The sequence below is a fragment of the Sphaerodactylus townsendi genome, linkage group LG05 (genome assembly GCF_021028975.2).
Source record: "Sphaerodactylus townsendi isolate TG3544 linkage group LG05, MPM_Stown_v2.3, whole genome shotgun sequence".
Classification (NCBI taxonomy): domain Eukaryota; kingdom Metazoa; phylum Chordata; class Lepidosauria; order Squamata; family Sphaerodactylidae; genus Sphaerodactylus; species Sphaerodactylus townsendi.
Genome location: NC_059429.1, coordinates 42,140,003 through 42,163,696, shown reverse-complemented (window position 1 = coordinate 42,163,696; position 23,694 = coordinate 42,140,003). Strand labels below are relative to the sequence as shown.

The 23,694-nt window shown below is 47.3% G+C and overlaps 1 long non-coding RNA gene across 3 annotated transcripts in view; it reads left to right on the top strand.

Moving 5' to 3' along the window:
* Positions 1–7,615: 7,615 nt before the first annotated feature.
* Positions 7,616–23,694, top strand: part of LOC125432479 — a 69,896-nt gene continuing 53,817 nt past the window's right edge. Inside the window, exons 1-3 of one of the 3 annotated variants that reach the window (XR_007244478.1) lie at positions 7,616–8,239; positions 10,774–10,964; positions 11,411–11,738. This is a non-coding gene — a long non-coding RNA (uncharacterized LOC125432479). Of the gene's footprint in view, positions 8,240–8,879; positions 9,183–10,546; positions 10,623–10,773; positions 10,965–11,410; positions 11,739–23,694 lie in introns of those variants that run through there. The other 2 variants (XR_007244479.1, XR_007244480.1) reach the window with 2 other exon arrangements.

Below are 23,694 nucleotides of genomic sequence, written 5' to 3'. Positions count from 1 at the left end.
ATTTATTTATACTTTAAATTTCTATCCCGCCCCGTCCCCGAAGGGCTCTTGATCCTCTTTGATCTGAGATTGCAAATGCCTTAACAGACCAGGTGCTCGGGAGCAACAGCCGCAGAAGGCCATTGCTTTCATATCCTGCATGTGAGCTCCCAAAGGCACCTGGTGGGCCACTGCGAGTAGCAGAGAGCTGGACTAGATGAACTCTGGTCTGATCCAGCTGGCTTGCTCTTATGTTCTTATATTGTTTTGTGAAGATGCATTGGTATGGAGGTTATTGATTGTTTCAGCCCTCAATTTTAAATGGCACTGAAGTGGTGGTTTAATTATGTGTGCATGTGCACGTGGAACATAGGTGTCAAACTCACGGCCCTCCAGATGTTATGGACTACAGTTCCCATCATCCCCTGCCTGGGAACTGTAGTCCATAACATCTGGAGGGCTGCGAATTTGACACCTGTGCTTTAGACAGACAGACAGACACACAGACACACAGACTTACAGTTGTAAGCTGACAGAGTCTGCCTGAGGATGGAGAGCCTGGAAATTAAATACATAAATAAAAGATTATTATGTAGATCATCCAGGCTAACCTGATCATGTCAGATCTTGGAAACCAAACAAACTCAGTCCAAGTTAGTACCTGTATTGGAAACCACCAAGGATGCCAAAGGTTGCTATGCCCAGGCAGGCAATGACAAACACTTCTGTTCGTCTCTTGCCTTGAAAACTCTGCCCCATTGCCTGCAGACAGTTTCTAGCAATGCAAAGAGATAGAAAAAGCAAAAAAAAAAAAAAAGCCAGAAGGTCCTAAAGCTCTCTATAGGGTTTAATGGACTTAACGCCACCCAAAAGGATGATGTAAGTCCAGGACCTATGCTGCAGCGTGACTAGTCACAAACGTAGGGTGGAAGCCAACTAACATTGGCTCAACCCCTGGGAGCTCCCCAGTCATCCCCCCACTCCCACCCCCACCCCCCCAGACTAGCATCCAATCAGGCTGCCTGCACGGCTCTACAACAGCCTGAACTGCTAGACTTTGCTGCCATGAGGACAGCTGGATGCTGGCACTTTTGCCCCCTCCGCTAGTGTGGGTGTTCCTTGCACTGGCAGAGGGGGCAAATGGTCAGTACAGCCCTGCACTGCCTTCACAAGAATTCACACACACACACCTCAAATATGGCTTTAAGTTTTGCATTCTGTCACACTTTGGTCAGTTCCTTTAACTGGGAGAGGCAAACAATCTGACAATTCCAAGAAGTGTGTTGGATAAGTTAGGAATTCTTTGGTTTGTATTTGAATGTTGTGTAGGGTACCAAGTCTATGTGCTGCCTGGACATCTTCTATGCTGTCCTCTCTCTTCTATATTACTGACAGGTACAAAGTACATTTTAAAAAATCTTGGTCATTGTACATAATGACTCCAACAAAATTCTTTCTGTGTTTTAGCAATGCACGGTAGTGTGTGTACATCATCAAAATACCACTCATTCAGAAGGCAGCTTAGTGCACCCAATATTGCCTTTTGGGTAGTATTTTCTCAATGCACGTGTGAGCATCATTGAAGTTCAGGGCAGAGAGGGAGATACAAGTGAACTGAAGGATCCTGCAGGATAATTGTGCATGCGCCAATTCTGGAATTAATTTTAGAAATTATCCTAATTAAAGCAGAATTGAGTAGGAGTGGAACTTAGCGCAAGGAGGCCTTCCAGCATCTAGAGCAGCAGTGGCAAAGAAGACAGGAAATATTTATTCATCTGCTTTTAGAATACCAGTATTTATATGCCACCTTTGTACCCAAGGCAGCTCATAAGTGGACTCAAACATAAATACCCCAAGTAATGATTTACTTCCCAAAGATATGGCTTTTTAAATTAAAGGAACCTTATAAACTTCTTTTATTTTTTAAAACCCTGTAGATATTGCATTAACCATGTCTCCGGCCTCTGTGTGAGAAAGAAAAAGACAGACAAAAATTATATCCACTATAATAAATTTGGCAACTAAGTAAATGCAATCTCTTCTGTTCCCCTTACAAAATACACATTTGCCCATTGATAGGAGGAATCTGGAATAGATCTTTCTGACTTCCCGGTTCGAGAGGGCAGCACTTTCGGTACTTCAAGCCCTATCTCAAGCTGTAAGATGAATCATAATATATATATATATTAAAAAAAACCCACCAGACTCCATCGCCCCCTTCCCGAGTTAAGGGTTGCAAACAAATAACAAAAATCTAGGATTTCGGCGAAAAATCTAACTGTTATTAATCAGTGTCTGTTGCAACAAATAACGCTTCGGGGGCGGGCCGGAGGGGAGACAAGCCAAAACCCCGCCCTTGATGTCCCGAAAGGGCCTAGTGGGTCTCACCCAGCATCTTAGAGCGAAGCGTCTCGAGTCACTCCGAGGATCCGCCCAGACTCTTTTGTAAGCAATCTTCGCCACGCAGCTTTTCGCCGTCTGACCAGCAGGGGGCTCCTTCGCTCTGCCTAACGCAGTTCCGTTTGGGCACTAATCTGGCAGGATGGGGGTGTCGTTGGAGCAGGCAGAAAGTCCTCGCCCCCTGCAAAAAGAAAAAAGAAAACAAGCCTACTGGGGGGACTACCGCTACCCAACGAGAATTTTTTTCCCCTTTCGAAGTGTTTGTTTTACAAAAAGCTGGTAACCATTTGCTATGAGTCAGACGACCTTTTGTATACAGGGGCTCCAAGGGGAAACAAATGCTTTTGGGTTGGCATCACAGCATGCCTACCAAAGGGAAGGCTGGGCGACGGCAAAACACGGGTGTCGAATTGTGTGTATGCAGTTAACGGTGCATTAGCATCGAAAGATGTGTGAGTGTGCACATGACAATCAGTGCATAGCCATGAGAGTGTGTGTGATGCTGGAGATTCACCAGCTCCATGTACACACAGGGGTTTTTTGGTTTGTTTTCTGTGAGTCTTCTTTAAACTGCCTACCGCTCTTTTTGCAGGGGAAAGACGGACTACAAAATGTTTGTACTCAAGCAATGATTGGGCCTCAATGCGCATGCGTGGGTCACTTCCCTGAAGATACTGTGTGTATACTTTGGTATAACCGTGGCATCCAGATGCAAGTGAGTGCATTTGAGTTCGGCTGACTCCTCCCTTGATGGGAATTGCGAAAACGTCCCTTTTAAAATCTGGAGTTGGGCAGATTTTAGTTTTGTTTTAGTTCTGAAAACAAGAAGTGATGGGCGAGGCCCCTTTTCTTTTCTTACTCTCAGAAGGGATAGACATGTCCTGGATTGATAAATGGAAAGGATGACGCCAGTTGGGAACTCCACCCTCAGGCCTGGCCTGGTTCTCGCGGGGCTCCTGCCAGGGTGATCGTCATGGGCGGAGACCAATTTTCGCTTCTTCGTTTGAATGTAGGGTTGCCAAACTCCAGATGGAGCCTAGAGAATTAAAGCTGAGCTGCTCTGGAGAGTGGCCTCTATAGAATCTGTGTCCCTGAGGTCCTTCCACTACGTAAACCCCCGCCCTCCCGAGACTCCACCCCCAAATCTCCAGGAATATCCAACCCAGACCTGGCAACCGAGTCAGTCAGGGCCGGGGGCCCCAACTGGAAAGCGGGCTCTGAAATCAGAGGCAGCCATTGCAAGGTTGGAAAGCAAAGCCGTCGGACTCGGACCCGCCTGGCACGTTGGGAACCGGCTGGGAGACAGCGAAGGTCTGGCTGCAGCCGCCCCGACTCGCCCCGCCGGCCGCCAGCTCAGCCCAGGCTGATCTGAGCTGCTGCCTCGGGGCACGGCCCCTTGGCTGCGGCTGCTGCTATGTGAGCTGCCTTGCCATGGGGAGCCTTAAACCGCGCTCTGCCCCTGCTCTGGGGGGGCTTCTCTGCGGGGCCGCTGGCCTCCAGGCTCGAGCTCAGCCCAGTTTCTGCCTTGGGCTGTTGTGCGTCCCCGGATTGGAAAACAAGCCTTCAGAAGGCGTCGTCGGGGTGAGGGCTGTTGGGCCACACTGCAGCTTCGTCTTGAGGAAGAGAACGGCTGTGAGAGCGCACAGACTTCGCCTCTTTCGGGCGCACCCCCTGGACCCCCAAAGACCTCGCAAAGTCACCCGGAGGTGGCGGAGGCAGCAGGCGCCTCTGGCTTCAGAGAAGCGGTTCTCTCTCTCTCTCTCGCCTCTCTCTCTCGCCCGTCAGGGATTCCACCCCGAAGAGCTGCATTTCAGGCCTGTGTCCCGGGAGGGCATCCTCCAAGGCTGCATTGGCGGCGTAATTGCCCATTCCAGGAGGAATAGGCTAAAAAACTACATCAGAGGAAACTGCATAGCTGCCTGCAAGAATCCAGTCAGAAAGTCAGGTGTCCTTCCAGCCCCCAAGCAGCGGAGCATATGGGTGCCTTGGAACCAAGCATAGGCAGCGACTTTTCCCGCAGATCTTGAACTCTGTCCTTTTCCTTGGTGGGGGTCAAATTAGGTCATCAGATCACCTGCTTTCCTCCACCCTTCATGGCTGAGATGACAGCTTCGGCAACGAGAAGGCGCCCATTTACTCCTCGGAGTGGAAAGGCGCCCAGTGCGAAGTCCAATGACGTCACTCACTTGGGACTGTTGCTGAAAATATTGCCGGGGGCTGACAGGCAATCCTCACGTCCTGAACCCAATGGCAGAGCTTCCATAGGTCGGGATCGAGTGTGAATACACTCTAGCTAGCGCCTGTTTTCTTCCTACCTAGCTTCTGAGAAAGAGTTGGTACACAATCTAGACGCACAAAATGTGTGACACATACACATTTGTTATGAATACTACTCCTCTGATTCATTCATTTTTTTAAAAAAACAGGGCAAATCAAACGCGTTTCATTTACCTTCAAGCCAGCGATTAATAATTAGTCTGCCTAAGTATCTCATAATAGGACGTTTTGCATATTATTGATCGACTCTTCGCTTGTGCCGTATGAAGTGCGGCCAACTATCACTGCGGAATCATACCTGACAGAGAATCAAAAGTTACAATCCTCCCTACAGAAATATAAAACGATCTTTATCAAGAGGCAATTAAGGAAGCCCCCACCCTTGTTGGGCTGGTGCTTCTCCATAGCTCATCTCTTCTTCCCGTTCAGATCATTCAAGAGCTCCGAGACCCTCTGTACCATACCCTCTCTACCTGGAATCATGTCGGCAGAATAATGACTATCCCCTGTTCCCTGCTAGTAGTCTCTAGCAAGAGCCGGAATTCCCACTGCCCATCTTTCAAGGTAGGGAAAGGGATCTCCATCATCAGCTTCAGTGGTGCCTATAAGAAATGGCTGAGAGACAACTGAATTGGGCATCTTAAAAGAGAAGTCTGATCTGAATTACCTTCCTGGCTGTCCAATTGCCTTCTTTTTCACCAGGACTGGCCTGGGATCCCTTTTAATTTTCCATCCAGGAGCCCGTCTGGGGGAGTGATCAAGAACAGGTGGACTCTAATCTGAAGAACCGGGTTTGATTCCCCCCTCCTCCTCATGAGCGGTAGAGTTTTATCTGGTGAACCAGGTTTATTTCCCTGCTCCTAGACAACAAGCCTGCTGGGTGACCTAGGGCTAGTCTCAGTTCTTCTGAACTCTCTCAGCCCCACCTAACTCAAAAGGTGACTGTTGTGGGGAAAGAAGGGGAAAGGAGTTTGTAAGCCCCTTTGAGTCTCCTTACAAGAGAGGAAGAGGGTATAAATCCAAACTCCTCTTCTTCTTCATCATCATCATCATTCTATTTCCCTTCTGATGACTAACAAGGAACTCACACCTTTGTTGGGTTTAAGCTCCATCATTTAACCTAGAGATGTCAAGAAGATCTAGCTAAGCATTTCTCCCAGTCCGATCCCGAGGAGAGAACTGTGAACAGACGAATCTCTGACTGCATATCTTGAACAACACGCCCAAGCTAACGCAAATCAACAGAAAGCTTCAAAATTCAAAGCAGAAGAGAAAAGGGTGGTGATGGACGTTACACACAACACACACACACACACACACACACACACACACACACACACACACACACACACACACACCGCAAAATAAATGTGTAGAACCCCAATCTTATCCCTCCGGAAAATTGCCTGTCTGCCTAAACCAGTCCACCTGCCATACCTTTTTTGGAATAGGCTTGCCTAAGAGGACTCGGAGGCTGACCTGCAGAGGGCAATCGTTGGACACAAATGATAACAAAGGCAGCTGGGGAAACTGGGCTCAGACACGTGGCTGTGACCCAGGATTGCTGCGTAGGTAGGCAGCAGTGCTTAATTAATGGATATTGAAACAAAAGAGGGGGGGAGTTGAATCGTTTGTCTTTAGGCTACATTTTCGAAGGCTAATCTAATTCGTAACCGTTAGGTTTGTGCTAAAAAGATTAACCCAAACTTTCAGGAGACACGTCCAGTTAACTCTAGAATTATCCTAAATACTTAATTGTTTACTGGAACATTAAAAGTCGGTCATTTGGATGTTTCTCTCGCTTTTTAATTCTCTGCTAATCAAATAGGGAAGCATGGAAACTGACAAGAATCTTAATTGCATCAGCCTTTGACAAGAGAAACGTGTAGACTTTATAAAGGGAGGGGACAACGCGCGCGTGCTCACATACACACACACACAGAGGTTCCAGTTCTTGGTAATAACTTTGCAATTTGCTTTTTTAAAAAAATCTGCAGATTAACTCTGCTTTTAGACCAGTTCGTCTTTTATTTTCAGTACCAAGACTGTGGACAGCAACCTACTCGTTTGCATGTTATTTTCAACTCTGTCATTTCATGGACAGAAATGCATTCACACGAAAATGTATTTGCGCTTTGAGTCTATTAAAACCGCTCTCAGGCTTACTTTGTTCTCGGGTTATGAAAATGTAACTCTTTCTCCCGTGAATAGTGTGCTTATTAGAGGAAATGTTTGTTCACTGGGCATCTTCTGTATGTTTAAACAACTAGTGTGGACTGAAACCTGGAAGCACGTTTGGGGAAAGGGCTATCGGCGGACGGAGTTAATGCAGTTACGCGCGCGCGCGCGCGCACGCACGCACACATACACACAAACACACACAGAGAGAGAGAGAGAGAGAGAGAGTCTCCCCCCTTCCTTGTCTGAGTCTTAGGAGGGGGACATATATAATCAGCCTATGTCCAAATTTCAGTGATTGGAAATGTCTTTCTCAAATATAATTCCCACTGGGGGGGGGGGGGGCAGTCCAAAAGGTTGCTGGCATTACACTGACTTTGTGTCACTCGTGATGAAATTAACAGCGTTGAGATTTTAGAGACATTATCAGGATGTACTCCGATTACATTGGCATGGTATAGGGGTTTTTTAAAGTCTGGATATGAACTGGAAGGTACCAAACTTCTCCTGAAAAACTGATATTGTGAAACAAGCATATGTTAAAGGTTTGTTTTCCACAGAGAATTGATATATGTTCCTCTGAAAATGCAAGCTGTGGGAATTGCACGCTTTGGTCAAGAACATCTCTTCTTCCTCTTCTCCCCCCGCCCCCAAGCCTGCTCACAGTTCTATTCGGCACATGTTTGGTATCAGAGAGAAGGGCTGAGAGCACAGAGCCATTTTTCTTACCAGCTCCCCGCGCACGTTTACCATCATCCCACCCGGCATCGGTCCTTTCCCTCTGGGAAGTCATGAATAAGAGCCTTCTGAAGCCTACACGTCAGATCTTCCTCAATTAATCTACCATTAGCATGTTTGGGATCCAGCGCTTGATGGCTTAACAGCGACTCGGGTAGCTGTGTGCTGGCCACCCCCAATTAAGCTCTGTTCAGAATGAACTCGGCAAGACCAGCCTTTCCTGAGCTGTCAGTGACTCCCGTTTTTCCTTATTTTAACGTTTGTGTGTAGTGGCAGGCGACAGATGGTGTGGATCAGATCGATTTGATTGCATTAGGCGGTTTTTTTCGCCCCTCTCTCTCTCTCTCTCCCTCCTCTCCTCTCCCTCCCTCCCACCCCCACCATCCCTTCTTTTCTGGAAGCCCGCAGCATCTGAAAGGCGATCGCCGGGGACTTGGAGAGCACCAGCATCCGCCGAGGTGGGAAAGCAGCGGAGCACACACAAAGCCAGCTAGAGGCGCCGAAGTTCCGTTCCCAGGGCTTGTTAACACTATAATCCGGCACCAGGAGGGGAGAAGGGGGCAAAAAAGCTGCTTTCCGCTGACCAGAGCCTGTTTCCCTAGCTCATCAGATGACTCTCTGGGTTTTACACACAGTTGGAGTTCGGCTTGAAACCGGGATTTAAAGGGTAAGCATTTCAACAGAGGTGGATTTCTGGGAACTGCATGGGGAGGAAATGGCGAGGAGTGAATCTCGGCTTTGGAAAGGAAGGCAGGACTTTAATCAAGATAAACATTTCTGTTGTTAACCCTCTCCATGCGTTGCCACCCTATCTTGTCTAGTTCAGAGTTCATATAAGTCATAGTATTTGTGGTTCGTCTTAATAGCATGTAGCATTCGTGGCTCGTCTTAATAGCATCTTCTGCGGATCTATCTTAGTGGCACCGCTTTTAAGCTTTATTCTTCCTCACTGGTTATGGCTTACCCTTTCCTTTCCATCCACCCCCCACCCCCAACCAGCACAGAGAAACATTTGGCATTTTTAAGGAGCGCCTTGCTTGCCTAGCATCCTGATCCGTAGGTTTGGAAGGGCTCCGTCCCTCCAGTTATTACGGTAGGTGGGGAGGAAGATTCTAATCAACATGGCTTTCGATGAACAAAGGTAGTTAATGCTGATGCCGAGCGTCGCTCCAGGCACCGCAAGCTGCAAAAGGTGTAGAACGGGCAACAAAGCGCCAGCGATAGCACTCGGGTTTGTTGTGGAGTGGAGGGTGTGTGTGTGTGTGTATGTGTGTGTGTGTACGGGTGTGTGTGCCGAGAGAAGGAGAGAGAGCAAGAGAGAGAGAGAGAGAGCTAGCGTTCACGGGTGAGGTGGGGTGGAGATTGAGCCAGTTTAAGGAGGTTTGAGTTGAATATGCACCCAGAGGCGAGCGGTGTGGTAGGAAATGGGGCTCTCGTGTGTCATCCTGCCCTGGCAAAGGAGCCGCCGCTGTTTGGCTTGAGGCTGGCCAGACCTCTGCCGGAGCCGCGTGGCGGGGAGTCGCCAAGGAAGGAGCTGTCCACCCGGCTCCGGTGCTGAACTGTGTTCGACCATCTTGGAAGGTGCTCTCCAAGCAGGAGGGCCGTTCACGGTAATCACTGCATTGAAACGGTCAACGGGGCGCGACTGTACTAGCAAGTTTCGAAAGGGGCGCTTGATAACCCAGGGAGGGGACGGGAGGGCTTCTCTCGCCGCCCGGGGAGGAAACTGCCGACGTGCATGTGCATGTGTAGTCTCTGTCTCTGTTTTTCTTACCTATTATGCTGAGAATACTGTTTGGAAAAGTTTGGAGGTCGAGGCTCCCTGCCTAGAAGGCATTTTTGCAGAGAGATGCATCCCAGAATGTTAAAATTCAGGCTGGCGAGGTGAGGTGCCTCTTCACAAACTGGTTGTGCATGTCGACTTTTCTCAACAGGCTTTTGTGGCTGAGGGTTCAGTCGTTTTTCCTCCTTTACCTAAGCTGCCTACTTCTCGATCTTCAGTTGTCCACATTGCAGGGCGAGGAACCTTAAACGTGCTGGTGTTTCTTTTATTGCTGTTATTTTATAAGACAGCAACAGCTGCTACTCTCAGGAGGGTTAGAAACGTGGCTGAAAGCTGAATAAAATGGAAGGAAGTTGCATGCGTGTGGGAGTGTGTGTGTGTGTTAAATTATTATTCATGATGTATTTTAAAATGATTGAAGTGGGAGACACTGGCTTTATGGAATTTTGAAAGCAGACATTCTGAGGGGGGTTGTGCAGTGATTTGGTATCGGGGCAGGCGCAGATACTAAAGGAGAAATCTGGCAAGAATAAAGGCAAGCATCTTGCTTGAATGTCACTTGCGCTGATCTACAAGCTGGTCAGTTAGAAAGCTGGCTGGCTGGGCAGATGCCTTGCAATGAGGCGTTCTAGGAGAACCAGCGCCGAATCCACACCCAGACTTTGAGCTACGCTCCTTTGTATTTTGCAGTCAAGGCGGAGAGGAATAAGGATCTTGAAGCCCAAACTTAACTGTTCTGTGAGATGTTTTGTTCTTTTCGGGAACCGAAGGTCCGGCTCTCATCTTAAGGGGTAACCGCAGATGGTTTGCCAAACAAAGACGTCCTTTGCTCCCACTGCTCACAGTCTTTGATTAGTGGACATTCATTTTTGATGCCTGAAATGTGCAGCAGAACAGGAAGGCTTGGAAAAGAAAACTTTTTTAAAAAATGTGAAGGAGACCTTGGAAACGTGTGTAGTAGGGGAGGGAGAGAAGGGGGGGGGGGGAGGCTCCAGTAAGCTTTCACTTTGGAGATGCGCTGGTCAGTCAGTCAGGTGCGAAGAACGGTCGGTGGGATTTGCTTTCACGCGTTTATCAGGCGATCTCCGAAATGTTGCCTTAGGGAAACATCACCAGCTCGCAGCTCAGAATCGGCTCTTGGGGGCACACGTGAAAGGAAATGGAATACTTTTGGAGTTTGAAGCAACGCTTGCTTCGGGTTGTCATGTATTGGAGAGGCCTGCGGGCTGAGGGCGCCTGCAGTCCGGCACCTTCGGGACGCCTTTTGGTAGGTGCCAACGTGGGAGAGGGTTTTGGGACCTCTCCAAGTGCCTCACTGAAAGGCTCCCAAGCTTCCTTGAGAAGAGTATCCTCTCTCCTCTCCCCCAAGCAAACAGCCTGGTAAGGTGTGTGTGCTTAACCGTGCCTCTCTTCTGCAGGAATCCGCGTCGGCTTCGGCCAAGAGCTATTCAAGCAACCCCCTCCCTACCCCGGAAAACTCCGAGAGGGACGGGACCGCCAGCGAGCCCCACAAGAAGAAAGCGGGAGCTGGCCATGGTACGCTCAGCCATCGCTGGCCTGGGCGGAGAAGGCGATGACAGGACGGAGCAATGAATGGCTGTGCTTGGAGGTATGCAGGTGGCTGCATGCATGTCCAGTCTGTGTATGCAGATGATGCGTCTGTCTTGCTGCCCTTCGTGTTTGATGCGGATGACTGAGCTGTGTGCGTTTCTAGTAACACGCGTGGCGTATGTGTCTCTCTCGGCCAGGGGTGCGGACTGCCGGGATATCCACGCAGTGGCGGACGGATGGCGCGCAGCACCCAGACCCAGCGCCTTTGTGTAAACCCGTGCCAGTGTCTTGTGTGAACCGGGGCGCCCCGCCCAAGAATCCACGCATGTGCGTGTGTGACCAGGCGTGCGCGCCTCTCAGGAACGTGGCGGGCATGCCTGCGTGTGAGTGGCGTTTGCCTGCCTGTCTGCTTGTGTCTTGGCCTCTTTGGGCACCTCCCGGGGTGGGGGCTGCCCCACCGCGCTCCACTGCTTGACGGCCGCCTCTTCTCCTTTGCCTTGGCAGGCCCTTGGGAGTCCAGCTTGGATTTGGGACCCACCGCTGCTGGCCGGGCGACTCCTCTCTTGGATTCTGCTTTCCTCCGGGACGTACAGTTGTGGATTTATTGGCGCGGGGAGCGCAGGCTCCAACACACCCTCTTCGCCTCGACCTGCAGCCAACGGCACCGGCACCAACTTTCTGACTCTCTTCGGTGACGGGTATTCTTGGGTGGATAATACGGATTACGTTGTTATTGCTTAAGAATACGCGTAGTCGAGGAGAGTTCTTGCGGCAAGCGGGTGGGCAGCCATGACCCTCCCCGTTGGCTTCTTAACCGGCTCTAGTTGCCAAGGTAGCGCCTCTCTCTCTTTCTCCCTCTCTCTATCCCCCCCTTCTCTTTTTTGCTCCCCTCCCTCCCTCCCTTTCGTTGTACCTCGCGACCTCCCAGCGCTCCAGACTTCACCAGGGTGGGGTTGTCTGTCTCCCAGCGGCTGGCCACTCCGGAGTCCTGCGGGGAGAAACGGCTGGGGCTGTCTTCTGAGCTGGACTCCGGACGTTCCCTCGATCCGCGCTTAATGCGGATTATTGGACACCCCACCCTTGACTCTCAGCCAGAGTGGCGTTCTCCCGCTTGGTTTCTACGGTGGGAATTCTAATCCGCTTTAAGAACTTGAGAGGATGGGAAGTTTAGTCCGACTTCAATGAAACGCGGGTGGCAAGGCTGCGATTTTGTGTCCGTGGTGGAAAGGGGGATAGATGCCAATGAGGACTAGTGGGCTAAGTGTTCAAGCGTAATCGATGCATCCGAGGCGCCACTCGGCTTCCTGCCGGCGCTTGTGCGACTCCGCTGGAATAGGGAAACAGACTGAGGCCTGCATGTCCGATAGGAACAATGCAGAATTTGAGGCACTGCAGCATTTGAGGCACAGGCGAGTCGGCTTCTTTTCGGGCCACATTTCGCCATTCCGCCTCAAGTCGTTTTCTTTCCCGCTTTGAAAAACCAGGAACCTGGGGTTCCCCGTGCATTCTGGCTTGCCTGGTGCAAGGCGACCGAAGCACGCTTGCTCGGAAGTAAACCCCATTCAGTTCAAGGCGACTTGATCCCTAGTAAGATTCCAAGAGCCCTAAGGGCCCCATCCAAAGCACGCTCCCTCGGATCATCGCCAGGCTAAACACTTTTACTCCCAGGCAAATTCCACTGAAATCACTGGAAGCTACTTTCAAGTAAGCACGAATTGGTTTTCAGTCAAGTTCTATTGAACTGTTCCGGATATCCTTGAATCCTATTGCACAGGATCCAGCAGCTCGCCTTCTGATCCGCTTACTCCCAAGTGAGAGCGTTTGGGATAGGGGCCCTGAAGCCCGCCCTAGGGATGCTTAGTCCGAAGTCAGTTGCTTCCCGGGGTTTAATAGTGTTTACTCCCAGCTGTAGCGTACCAGCTCTGCAGTGGCTTCTGGGCGCTGGCCCCTCTGGTGTGTCTCATCATTTATGGAGGAATGAGATGTAGCACCTTACATGTACGTGCAAACTGAAGTACAATTTGCGCTGGACTGGGAATAGCGGGCTGGATGGCACCGCTGCTTCAAGCCTCTCCTTGCGTTTGAAGGTGGGTAGGGGAGAAGCGCATGCCACGAGCATGTGGGGAGGGGGGGTTGTCGTTCGGTGCCCCCTTCCCCTTGTTCTGTAGTTAGACTTTTCTGTTTCCGAATCGGGAGCCGCTCCCTCCAGGCTGCGGGCCTTTGCAGGGAACCGCCCACGGACGGGAAGGTTTTCGCCAGAAACTTTCCCAAAGAAAGGGCGGAGTGTGTCTGTCCTATTGCTGGCAGGGATTCTTCCCGCCCCGGCCGCCGCCTCACTTCTGTGAGAAAGGAGGGGCCAGACCCGAAGGCAGACCCCTCGATGGGGGGACCCTCACCACTCCGCAACCGCATTTGAAACCAGGGCGTTAGAGAAGCTGCTGGCCCGCCTCTGGGCCACCGAGAGGCGAGTGGATGCTTCGCAGCATGGAAAGAGTCGCCTTTCCTCTCCATCCAACAGCCATTTGTCGCAGATTCTAACAATTTCACCCCTCTTCTGTATCCGAGAACGTGTAGTCAAAGCAAGGGTCTATATATCCCCCCACGCTAACTCACACACATTTGTACATGAAGATCTCCTATAGGGGTTACAGAATGGAATGGGGGGGGGGTAATTAATCCGGAGTACCAGGACTACGGTCTAATTTTGTCAAGCACATATAACCCCCTCCCCCCAAAAAAGATCTCCGCTCTCTGTTCCCCTCCCATCTTAAAATCCCACCTCCGGCCACTTGCCAGGAGACAAACCGGCTGCCTCGCAGGACGGAGGCGGGCTGCGGCCCCCGCTGCCTACACCGGTTGTTGACGGGCCTCTTTTCTTTTTGCAGGACAGTCAGTCCGCCCACCCGCCAGGGCATTGCTCATCCTTCTTGATTGGCAGTGGCACCAGCCCCCCCCCCCTTCTGCGCTCCGCTCGGCATTACTCTGTAGCCGGGGGTCCCAAACAAATGAATCCCATCAGGGGCAGACAAAATAGCCGCAAGGAAAGAGATCGCCCCTCCTCGCCACGCTCCAACCCAGCAAGCCAGGCTTCCAGGGGCAGGGCCCATGTGGTTTGCTACAAACACCGCAGAAAGTCCTTCCCCCCCAACCCCCCCCCCCCCAAAAAAAATAACAGGCATCTGAACAGACTGGCTGAATAGTCTCAGCTCCCTGATGCATGCACGTATTTTCAGTAGGTAAATATGCAAATATCTTGAGAAAAGGCAGAGGCCCCGTTTTCAAAATGGACGAAGCCAGGCCCCAAGTGGAAGAGTTGGCTGGAGGGTGTGACCTGTCTGGCCCTCAACTGCACCCCCCGACCTCTGAGCCCAAAGTTCTAGCTCGCCCCGGCCTTTGTCTCGCTGTTGTTCTCCGCCGTGTTTTCAAATGCAGCTGCAAGGATTTCTGGCTTCTCGGCCATTGCCCCCCCCCCCCCCCCCAAGAACAAAGGTCTGTGGCATGATTGCTTAATTCGTCCCCCTCGCCTTCTCGTATCCCTGCGATGCGCGATCCCCTCTGCCTCTCAAGACAGAAAGGAAAGGCGAGTCTTTTGTTTGGGGCCTGAGAGAGTGGACATATCTTCCCTCAGCCAGCATTTCTGGCCAGATCGCGCCGTTGGCTAATGTGAATTGCTGGGTCTTTGTGATGATCGTGGAACGATCCTGTTGGTCTATATGCAGTGCATTGCAGTTAACGGGCGGGAACGGGAAAGCTCCCCGCCCCGAGGAACTTAATAGATCTAGGAAGACCAGGGCTGGTAGGAATGGGGAAGTCTTGGGCTAGTGCCACTAATGGCGAGGAAGGATTTTTCGTATGTTCTCGCCATCCCCCCCACTTCCCCCACATCACGCCCAAGGTTACTTCAAGCTTTACTGAAGGGAGGGGCTGTGAGACTCCTGGAGCAGAGCACACAGCACTGAGCTGGGTGTGGAGGAACGAACAAACATACCGATTGTTTTTAGGTGTTTTTCCCCTTTCGGTGATTTTTTTTTGGGGGGGGAGGATAAAAATTCCACCTCACCCTAGTTCAAAGGAAATTCCTCCAGAAAATGTCCAGAGAGACTTAGGAGACCCTTCAGGTGAGAGCGAGAATGCTGGAAAGTGCCGATTGCGGATGGGAACGTTGGCGCTGTCCAACATTCCAGTGTTGAAGGCGGAGTGAGAGGGCAGGAGGGGCCGTCTGCCGCGCCTTGCTTGCTGTGTGGTCTGCACCAGAGCTGTGGTTAGGACTTCCTAACTGCGGACATTTTGCCCAGACATGGCTGTGGCCAGAATTATGGGCAAACCCGCCAGTCCTCAAGTTCGTCCTTCCCATTTATTTTAATTTGCTGATTGATCATATCCCACGTTTCCATCCTCAAACTCATCCAGTGACTAACAACATGCTCAAAGATGCAACTAAAAGATAGCTAAAAGAAATCAAAGTCGGGGAAAAACAGGAGTCAGCTTCTCAAACTATTAAGTTTCAGTGACCTATGTCTGGAAAGCTTCCCCATCCCCGCTTTATAAAATATATCTGTGCTTTTGGAGACAGTAAATAAATAATCTTGGGACAGCAATTCATTTCTTTTCTTTGTCATTCTAGAAGCCCAGAGTTAGCCTTTTCTTGGGTGTGTGTGGGAAGGCGGAGAAAAGACAATGATAGATAGCTGTATGGTCAGAGGGCTGTATTAGTATGGTTTTCAAATTCAGATGTGCTGGAGCTCTGCAGTGTTTAGATGGGCAGATACGTGGAATACATAGTGGGTGAGCATCCTCAGAAAATGTGGATTTTTTTAAAAAAAAAGACAAGGAACTGCAGAGTGTGCTTTTCTATTTTTTGGGGTGGTGGTGTGCTGTTTTATATCTGAAGTTATCCTGCCTAAAGTAATGGTGATGCGGGTAAATAACTATTTTGGAAAGGACTGGAGAAATGCATGACCGTGGAAATTAGTCATAAGGGCGAGGACCCACTTCACAATGATGTTATTTCCCTTCATCATCTTTGCACAGGGAGAGAAAAAGAATACGTTTACATAGACTTCCACTTGAGGTGGAGAGCCTCATAGTTATTTCATTCTGGGCCCATAGTTTGAGGAAACATTACGGTAAAAATTACATTGGTGAAATGTTCCTAAAAACAGAAATCTGTATTTAGGGGCAGTGTATATCTGATCATCCCATAATGGGGCTCAACAATAGGAAAAAAGATATCACCCCATGTTCTGTTTCTGATTCCCCAGTGGCACTGGTGGAAAATGAAGTGCAGGCCTAGATGGACTTTTGACTGTTGTTCTCCTTACAGTGCCTTCAGTAGGCACAGTTTGAATTATATAATGGAAGATCTGTCCTGGCAAGGAGCTTCCAGTCTAAATATTAGCATTGTGGAAGACAAAGGATGTAAAAGTGATCAGAAAGAAAGGGGAGGAGTGAAAGTGTGTAGTTTCTTGGGCTTTGCCATAGTCACGTTTATCTGATGTCAACCAGTAATGTCATAGCATAGATATTATATATAAAATATATGTAGCGTGGTATAAGATTTGGGTTTGTTGCCTTAATTGCTTAGCTACCTTGGCCTAAAAAGTCAGACCTGTTTCTGTTCCAACATTCATGTCCTGTCTAATTCACTTTTCCCAACTGGCACTCTACAGTAAAAGTGGGGGGGGGGGCACAACCTTGACAGTCTGATGAGCAACTGCAAAGAAGGATCGTTTGATTCCAGACCTACTGGAGATGACTCTTCATCTCTGGCCTTGCCCTTTTTGCATTAGTAGCACACAATCCTGCTGCCACAGGAAGTGGTGATGGCCACTAACCTGGATAGCTTTAAAAGGGTTTGGACAGATTTATGGAGGAGAAGTTGATCCATGGCTACCAATCTTGATCCTCCTTGATCTGAGACTGCAAATGCCTTAGCAGACCAGGTGCTTGGGAGCAGCAGCAGCAGCAGAAGGCCATTGCTTTCACATCGTGCATGTGAGCTCCCAAAGGCACTTGGTGGGCCATTGCGAGTAGCAGAGTGCTGGACTAGATGGACTCTGGTCTGATCCAGCAGGCTCATTCTTATGTTCTTATAATTTCTTCAGTCTTGATTAACTGGGTAGCCCTATGCAGCTTTGCTCCAGTCTTGTCCCATTTAAACCATTTGACACATCCCTGTGGAACTGCATAGACAGTGCCTTTTGGGATCTCTGGTGTTACATGGATGTTGAGGAGATGTTACACTTTGGAAACCATTTAAAAACCTGTTCAGGAAGAGAAAAGTGGCTGCTGATGTAAGCGAGTCCATTGCTGCCTGTTTTAGTCCTCTGTATCCCTTCAAGTTTTCACTGTGTGGCTGTATCATACAGACTTTGTTAAATCATTCAGTCCTTTCCCCCCCACTTTTGCATACATTGGTGGTGAGAAAGATCCCGAATTGCACTTAATAATTCCAAAGGGATCTGCTTATCTCCAGTAGAAAACTAGTGTTATCAGTTGTTCTTCAGAGTGATGTAAGCAGATCTTGCTCCCTTATTTGCTGAAAGCCATTTTAACAGTCTAACAATTCCCTTTAATGATTTTCCTCCCCCTCTCCCCCATCAGAAACAGAATAGGGGGAAAGTAAAATTGTGTGCACACTTTTTCCAAGATAAGCAGCTCCTTTCCGAATGCAATGTATTTTGGCTGGGTGAGGGTTCCGGGAATTTTCCCTTCTGATTGTTTTAATATTGCTATGATCCCAACACACACATTCCTTTAAAAAAATTATGTTTTAAAAAGCAAACCTAATCCAAATCAGTGCCTGAGCTGTGCAATTGACAGTAGCATTCCAGGTGTTCACAAAGTTGTGAGATAGTCTAGAAGTCTCTGGAATAGCTGGACTTGTGTTAAAACCATCTCTCTGCTCAGCTGTTCAGATGATCTCCTCCCTTGCATGAAGAGCGCTGTCCTGGACTTCCAAGGGAAAGGCTTGTTTGCTTTATGATGCAGCTCTATCTCTTGTGGGGGTTACACATTGCTTGGACCATTAACATGTAAGCTTAGCTAAACATCTCCTTCAACTTGTATTTCTTTCTGTGGTTTAATATGATTTGCTAGTGGAATTTTTTTTCCTTTGGCTGAATAATGCCTTAATGATAGAGGCTGATGCATTTTTAATGTCTGTACTCTTTGTCATTGTCTAAATTAACATTTTGATGACCGTGGACTTCTCTCCCTCACCCCCCCCCCCTTATAATGTTTTGGAGATTGCTGCATTGTGGGGCTAATAATAGCAGATGTATATGGCCTGCACTGAAATGTATAATGGGGAGAAATGCTAGATGGCACATAGGCAGCTAGAGTTCCATTCCCAGTAGCCTTGTATAACATATATTCTTGCAAATAGCTTAGTGGTTCCTGGCCTCTGCCATACAGATGCCCTGTTCAGGAATTAGAAAGGCAGCCAGAATTCTGATGCTGCAAGGAGACTGAAAGTCCTTTACAGTGATTATTTCTGTAAAGCTTTTCATTTGTTTGTTTGTGTGTGTGAGTACAGTTATCTTACTTTTCTTTACTACCACCCTGCCAGGTAGATTAGTGTGAGAGAGAAATAACACTTTGCTTAAGGTCCTTTGGTCAGTTGTCCTAAGCTGAATAAGACACTGCGCTCCCCTGCTCTTATGTGAACCCCAGAAGCAGGTATTTTGTTTTGGAGAAGGGGCTTTACAAAGGAAGTGCATCGTGAAAAAACTTCTACACTTGCTGCAGAACACAGACAGAAGGAGGGTTTCTCCATAGTTAAAGAAGCACCACACATATGTTCACATCTGCCTATCTGCAACGTGCATCACCCAAGCAACACTGTGCCACTAGAAATAGCAAACGACAGGCCAGTGCTCAGCACTGTTATAACCTTCTGAACTCATTGAGTTCACTGGACTTAGAAGTGTGCAACTCTGCTTAGCAATGCACTCTATGATAAAATTGATAATAGCAACAATCCACTGTAGTTCCCATTTTAGGGGATGCTAGGTACTCTGAGCAGAGGACAATTCCTTCCTTCTCTCATGCATAATATTTTGGTGTTCCTTGAACCTCAATACAATTTCTCTCTTTCTCTCCCCCCCTCCCCAAAAACACAACAATTTATTTATACATTTATTCGCTTATAACCCCCTTTGAAATCAATGGGATTTCCCAGCACCTTTCCTGCTGAAAAATTCAATCATTTATATCCAATTTTGTTCTTGCGACAATCCTGTGGATTAGATGAGGCAGGAAGATGACTGCGACTGACCCAACTGAACTTCATGGCTGGAGCCAGATCTTCCCAGTTCAATGGGTCTTCTGAGGCACATTGGTCTTCTGCTGACAAACCCCGCACACACAAAAATCTTACTATGAATAATAAAGGATGGAAAAATCCTTAGATCCGTTAAGCTGAAATTGCTGCATAGACGTCAGTGGCATTACACCATTGTAAGCAGACTGTGACTCATCCCTTGAAAGGCTCAATTAATGGATGAAAGGTTGAGTTTGCCACTGTTCAGGTTGGAGATAAAAGCAAGCATTGGCTCCCCCTGCATGTAGTGTTTCCAGAGAGTGAAAGTGTCTATTTGTCTTGCAGAAAAATACAATTGAATCATACCAGCTGCATTACATTGCATAGTCCAAAAAGTACCACATATTCCATTCTTGGAAAAACTGAGATTTTACACAAAGCAGGGAGACAGAAAGCAAAAATTAGACAATCATTTAAAAAATAATGATGACCCAAGCCCCTTGCTTTATTTTCCATTATAATTATATACTAATATTTTAAGCTGTTTATCGCTAACGAATCAGGGCAAAATTATTATATCATTTTTTTTAAAAAAAGTGTAAGTTCACTCCTGGGGAGAGAAAAACACAAAAGGTTACAGTTGTTTGAATGTAATTTCCATTGCCAAGTCCTCCTTTCATAATACAGTGTGAACCCACACACACTACACAATTCTCACTGCAAGGGAGGTGAGACATTTGTTCTCCTATTACACTTTGGGATGTTTTACATCTTTGCTTTCTTGTCGAGATTGTGTGGCTGGATGTGATGGCAGTATTCAGGGAGAGAAAGTTGCTGAAAGGAGGAAAGCAAAGCTATATTTTCAGTACAGTTCAAGGAAATGTTTGTGGATAGATCTGCCCGTATCTAAGCCTGCTGTTTGCAGGATCTGTTGTAAAGCTCTTGCTCTGCTCTTGAGTGTGGTTTATAGTCTGGTCTTTATCTAGGTGAACCTAAAGTGTTTGCTTTTAAGGGATACTTAATCCAGTTCAATAAGATGAAACTATTCCAACTCCAGATTCTGATTTACCTGGGCTCTTGGTTTATCTCCCCCACTCCCCGCCAAGCCCTGCAATCAAAGTAGATACTTCTATATAACACACAGCAACTCAAATGTCATGTTCAGAAGTGTACCTTTCAAAATGGAGGGGCACTGTTACTGTCAGTTTTTTTGGACTGGCGAGTTATTTCTGCCATCCTGATTTTGGTAACATTCTTACTGACTTCAGCAAGGTCTGCAAGAATAGACAATAATCGATATTCAATAGTAACAAGCTCTATGCAAATTTGTCATAAGTGTGTTTGTATATGCAGCTCACCAACACAGCTTGGAACAGACACAGTGTTTTCTTGTGGGCTAATCTTGTTTCCACTGTACACCCAATAAACTTTCCCATTGATTTCAAAGGGGATTTTAGTTTGCGCCAAATGTTCATGTCTAGATTTTGTACTGAAGCTATTCCCAAAATAAACCTTCTACATTCCTGAGACTGGCAAAGACCTCTATTTTAAAGCTGAGCAGTGGCAACATTTTACATGTGAGAACATTGACAGTGCTACCAAAAAAAGAGAAAGAAACCTGACTTTAGATTCTATTTAAGTTGATATGCTGGTAAAATTAACAATTGCACACTTGCATTTTTAAAATGCACTTCTGCACCTGGTTGTTGGATTGCAACCTTGGCAGTTAGGGGGGATGATTTGAGTGAGGCCTGCTCAAAGCACGTATTCAAAGATTTTGGTTGTGCATTCTAAAACAAGCAAAATATAATGGCCTCTCTCACATGACTCCTTCTTTCCTACGGAAGCCTTGGTGCCGAGGCAGCTGCCTAGCACAGCATAGCAGCCAGTGGAATTTTCAGATGTCATCTTTCCCCACATTTTCCTGCAATCTGTGCTAAAATATCATAGCAAAGAAAGTTTGGGAAATACTGTAGAAAAGTTAAGGAAAACCCAGTTGGTGTAGGGAAGTACCACAACACCTTTGGGAAGAAGGGAGAGAAAAAAATCGGAACAACGCTGAACCCAGAGCAAATCATCTGTGTGCAAATGGTCAATGTGGCTTGGCTGCGTTCATTTCAGTAATTTTACTGTATGATCTCGACCATCATCTCAATTTGTCCACAGCTGTAAATTCAGCAAGATTTCAAATATTTCAATGCAGAAGTATATCAACACAAAAACAAAGGTACGAACATGCCCGGGGTAGTGAACCATTCATTATATAGCCGCTACTCATAACTGCTTGCCTCGAATGCAGATAAAGACCATATCAAGGAATCTTGAGCCCTAGAACCATTAACATTCAAAGAGCCTCCAATTAGAAAGGAAGAGAGTTATGACTATCTGCAAGGTTATATTTTAAACTGAAGCACAGTAGAAATGCCATTCTCCACATATTGTTCGTATATTGTTCTTAGTGATTTGAATTCTTTGCATGTTCCCTTGGTTTAATTAACCTTTCCATGTACTTAGAGATTTGCCTATCCAGATGCAGTGATGTTGCACCAGATTACAAAAGGAAATGAGAGCCTCTTAAGATGTTACTGGGGGGGGGATTCTCTTGAAGATTGAAATCAAAACAGCAAATGGGTGTTTGAAAATGTATTTTGTATAAGGTACATGCCGCAGAGAGCCCCCCCCCCCCCACAAAGCACCATTTCCCTGTTAAGTGCACACCTTGACTTGTAATTGTACAATGCTTCTGAGACTATATATCTGGCAACTGTGGACTTGTATCTACTGGATTGTTTCTATGGACAAAAAGATTTCTGCCCGCAAAATGCAACTTTCTCTCCTTCTCTCACTGCAGTGTAAAATGCTAGATGAAATTCTGTTCTCTCCCCCTGCCCCCGCCCCCGCCCCCCGAGCAGCACTTTGAGATGCATTTGGGGCTGTAGCAGGAATGTGGAACTGAGAATGTTGTGCTCAATGAACATAAATCTTTGTTTGCAGAAACACTCCAGTGGATCCAAAATCTGTTGATACAGTGATACAGTCTACTGAAAGGGAAATTGCAGTAGAATATGCTAGAGATGGCCGTTGAGGATAGACTTGACTTCATATTGTAAGAGATGGAAAAGCTACAGGGGCCTTCTGTAATGTATGTCCATGTTATACGGACATTTCTTTAAATAAAAGTGAGGCTGAACTGGGTCTCTCTAAAGGGGAGCACATATACCACATCAAGTCCCAGTCTGAGATTCTGCCCAAATTTTGTTTTCATTATATAGAAGGACAGAGAGTCATTGTGTTTCTATCAACTACCCAGTTAATGTTGTTTGGACAAATAAATTTCAATCTTCCCTTTAAAAGGATATTAGAAGCACCCCTTCTCATCTTGACAGTTGTACTTAAAAGATCAGCCTTGACAAGAGGAGATACTGTCACTTCTGTCTAATATCCCCAGGAGTTTCCCATACATCATCAACTCACTTCCACACAGGTGGGTTTATGATTACACACTGATTTTTGTCCAATGATACCAAATCAGTTGTGTAAAGTAAGTTTCCGTAAGATTGCCAGGTAATTCTGTTGTGATCAGGAAGCAACGGTCTACAATTTTATATATATGACTGTAATACTGCAAGTGATGCCCTTATTCTGAAACCTGAGGTATGTAGATAATGTCAAGTGTATGTATAGCTACAAGTGTGAAAGCAATAAATAGTTGCCTGGAAAGGTCTGCCATACAATGGCACCCCTCAGAGACCTAGGATTTAGGAGTTTGATGGTACAGCCCTGAGCAGAGCTACAGCCTTCTAACAAAGTATGTCAGCTTCAATGGACTTAGAAGAGAATACCTCTTTTTAGGATTACATTGTCAGAGATGATTATTGGATGGATTTAATAGATGGATTTGGATTTTAATAGAAGAGCCAGGCATCTCACAGGATACCATGGAATGGATCCAGACTAAATTTTCCTTTAGTGGGATGAAAATATTTTGGCTCCCTCCCTCCTGCTCTTCACAAAATGCTGCTTCTGGGGGATGGAGCCCGCTGAGGAGTGACAGGGGTGAGGAAGTTCTAGAGCAGGAAATTTGGAATTCAAATTTGAAATTCAAGTTCAATGAACATTGCCAATTTAGTTTGGATCCATCCCAATCACTTGTACCCTACCATTCTGTCAAACCGTGTTGAATCCTTTCATACAACAGCTGCAACAGCTGCAAGATGAGCACAATAGTTAAAGAAAACAAGCCATAAAAAGGTGCTAAAATGGGAGGGGGGATTCCAGAGCTTGGCACCACCATTTTGAATGTGGTTGTCAGCTTCCACTCCAACCCACCGATGAGTTTTCTTATAGAAGCTCTGCCTGCATTTCTATTTTAAGTCAAAGCAAAGGAGGCTTTTCTTTGCTCCAGTTTAAAATGGGAAATCCTAGGAGTCCCACAAGTTATGGCTGGAAAGAACACAGTGTCATGTGCAAGCTCTAAAATAAAGTGGGGAAATATGGTATTCCACCTGGGAAAAGTCTCCTGTAT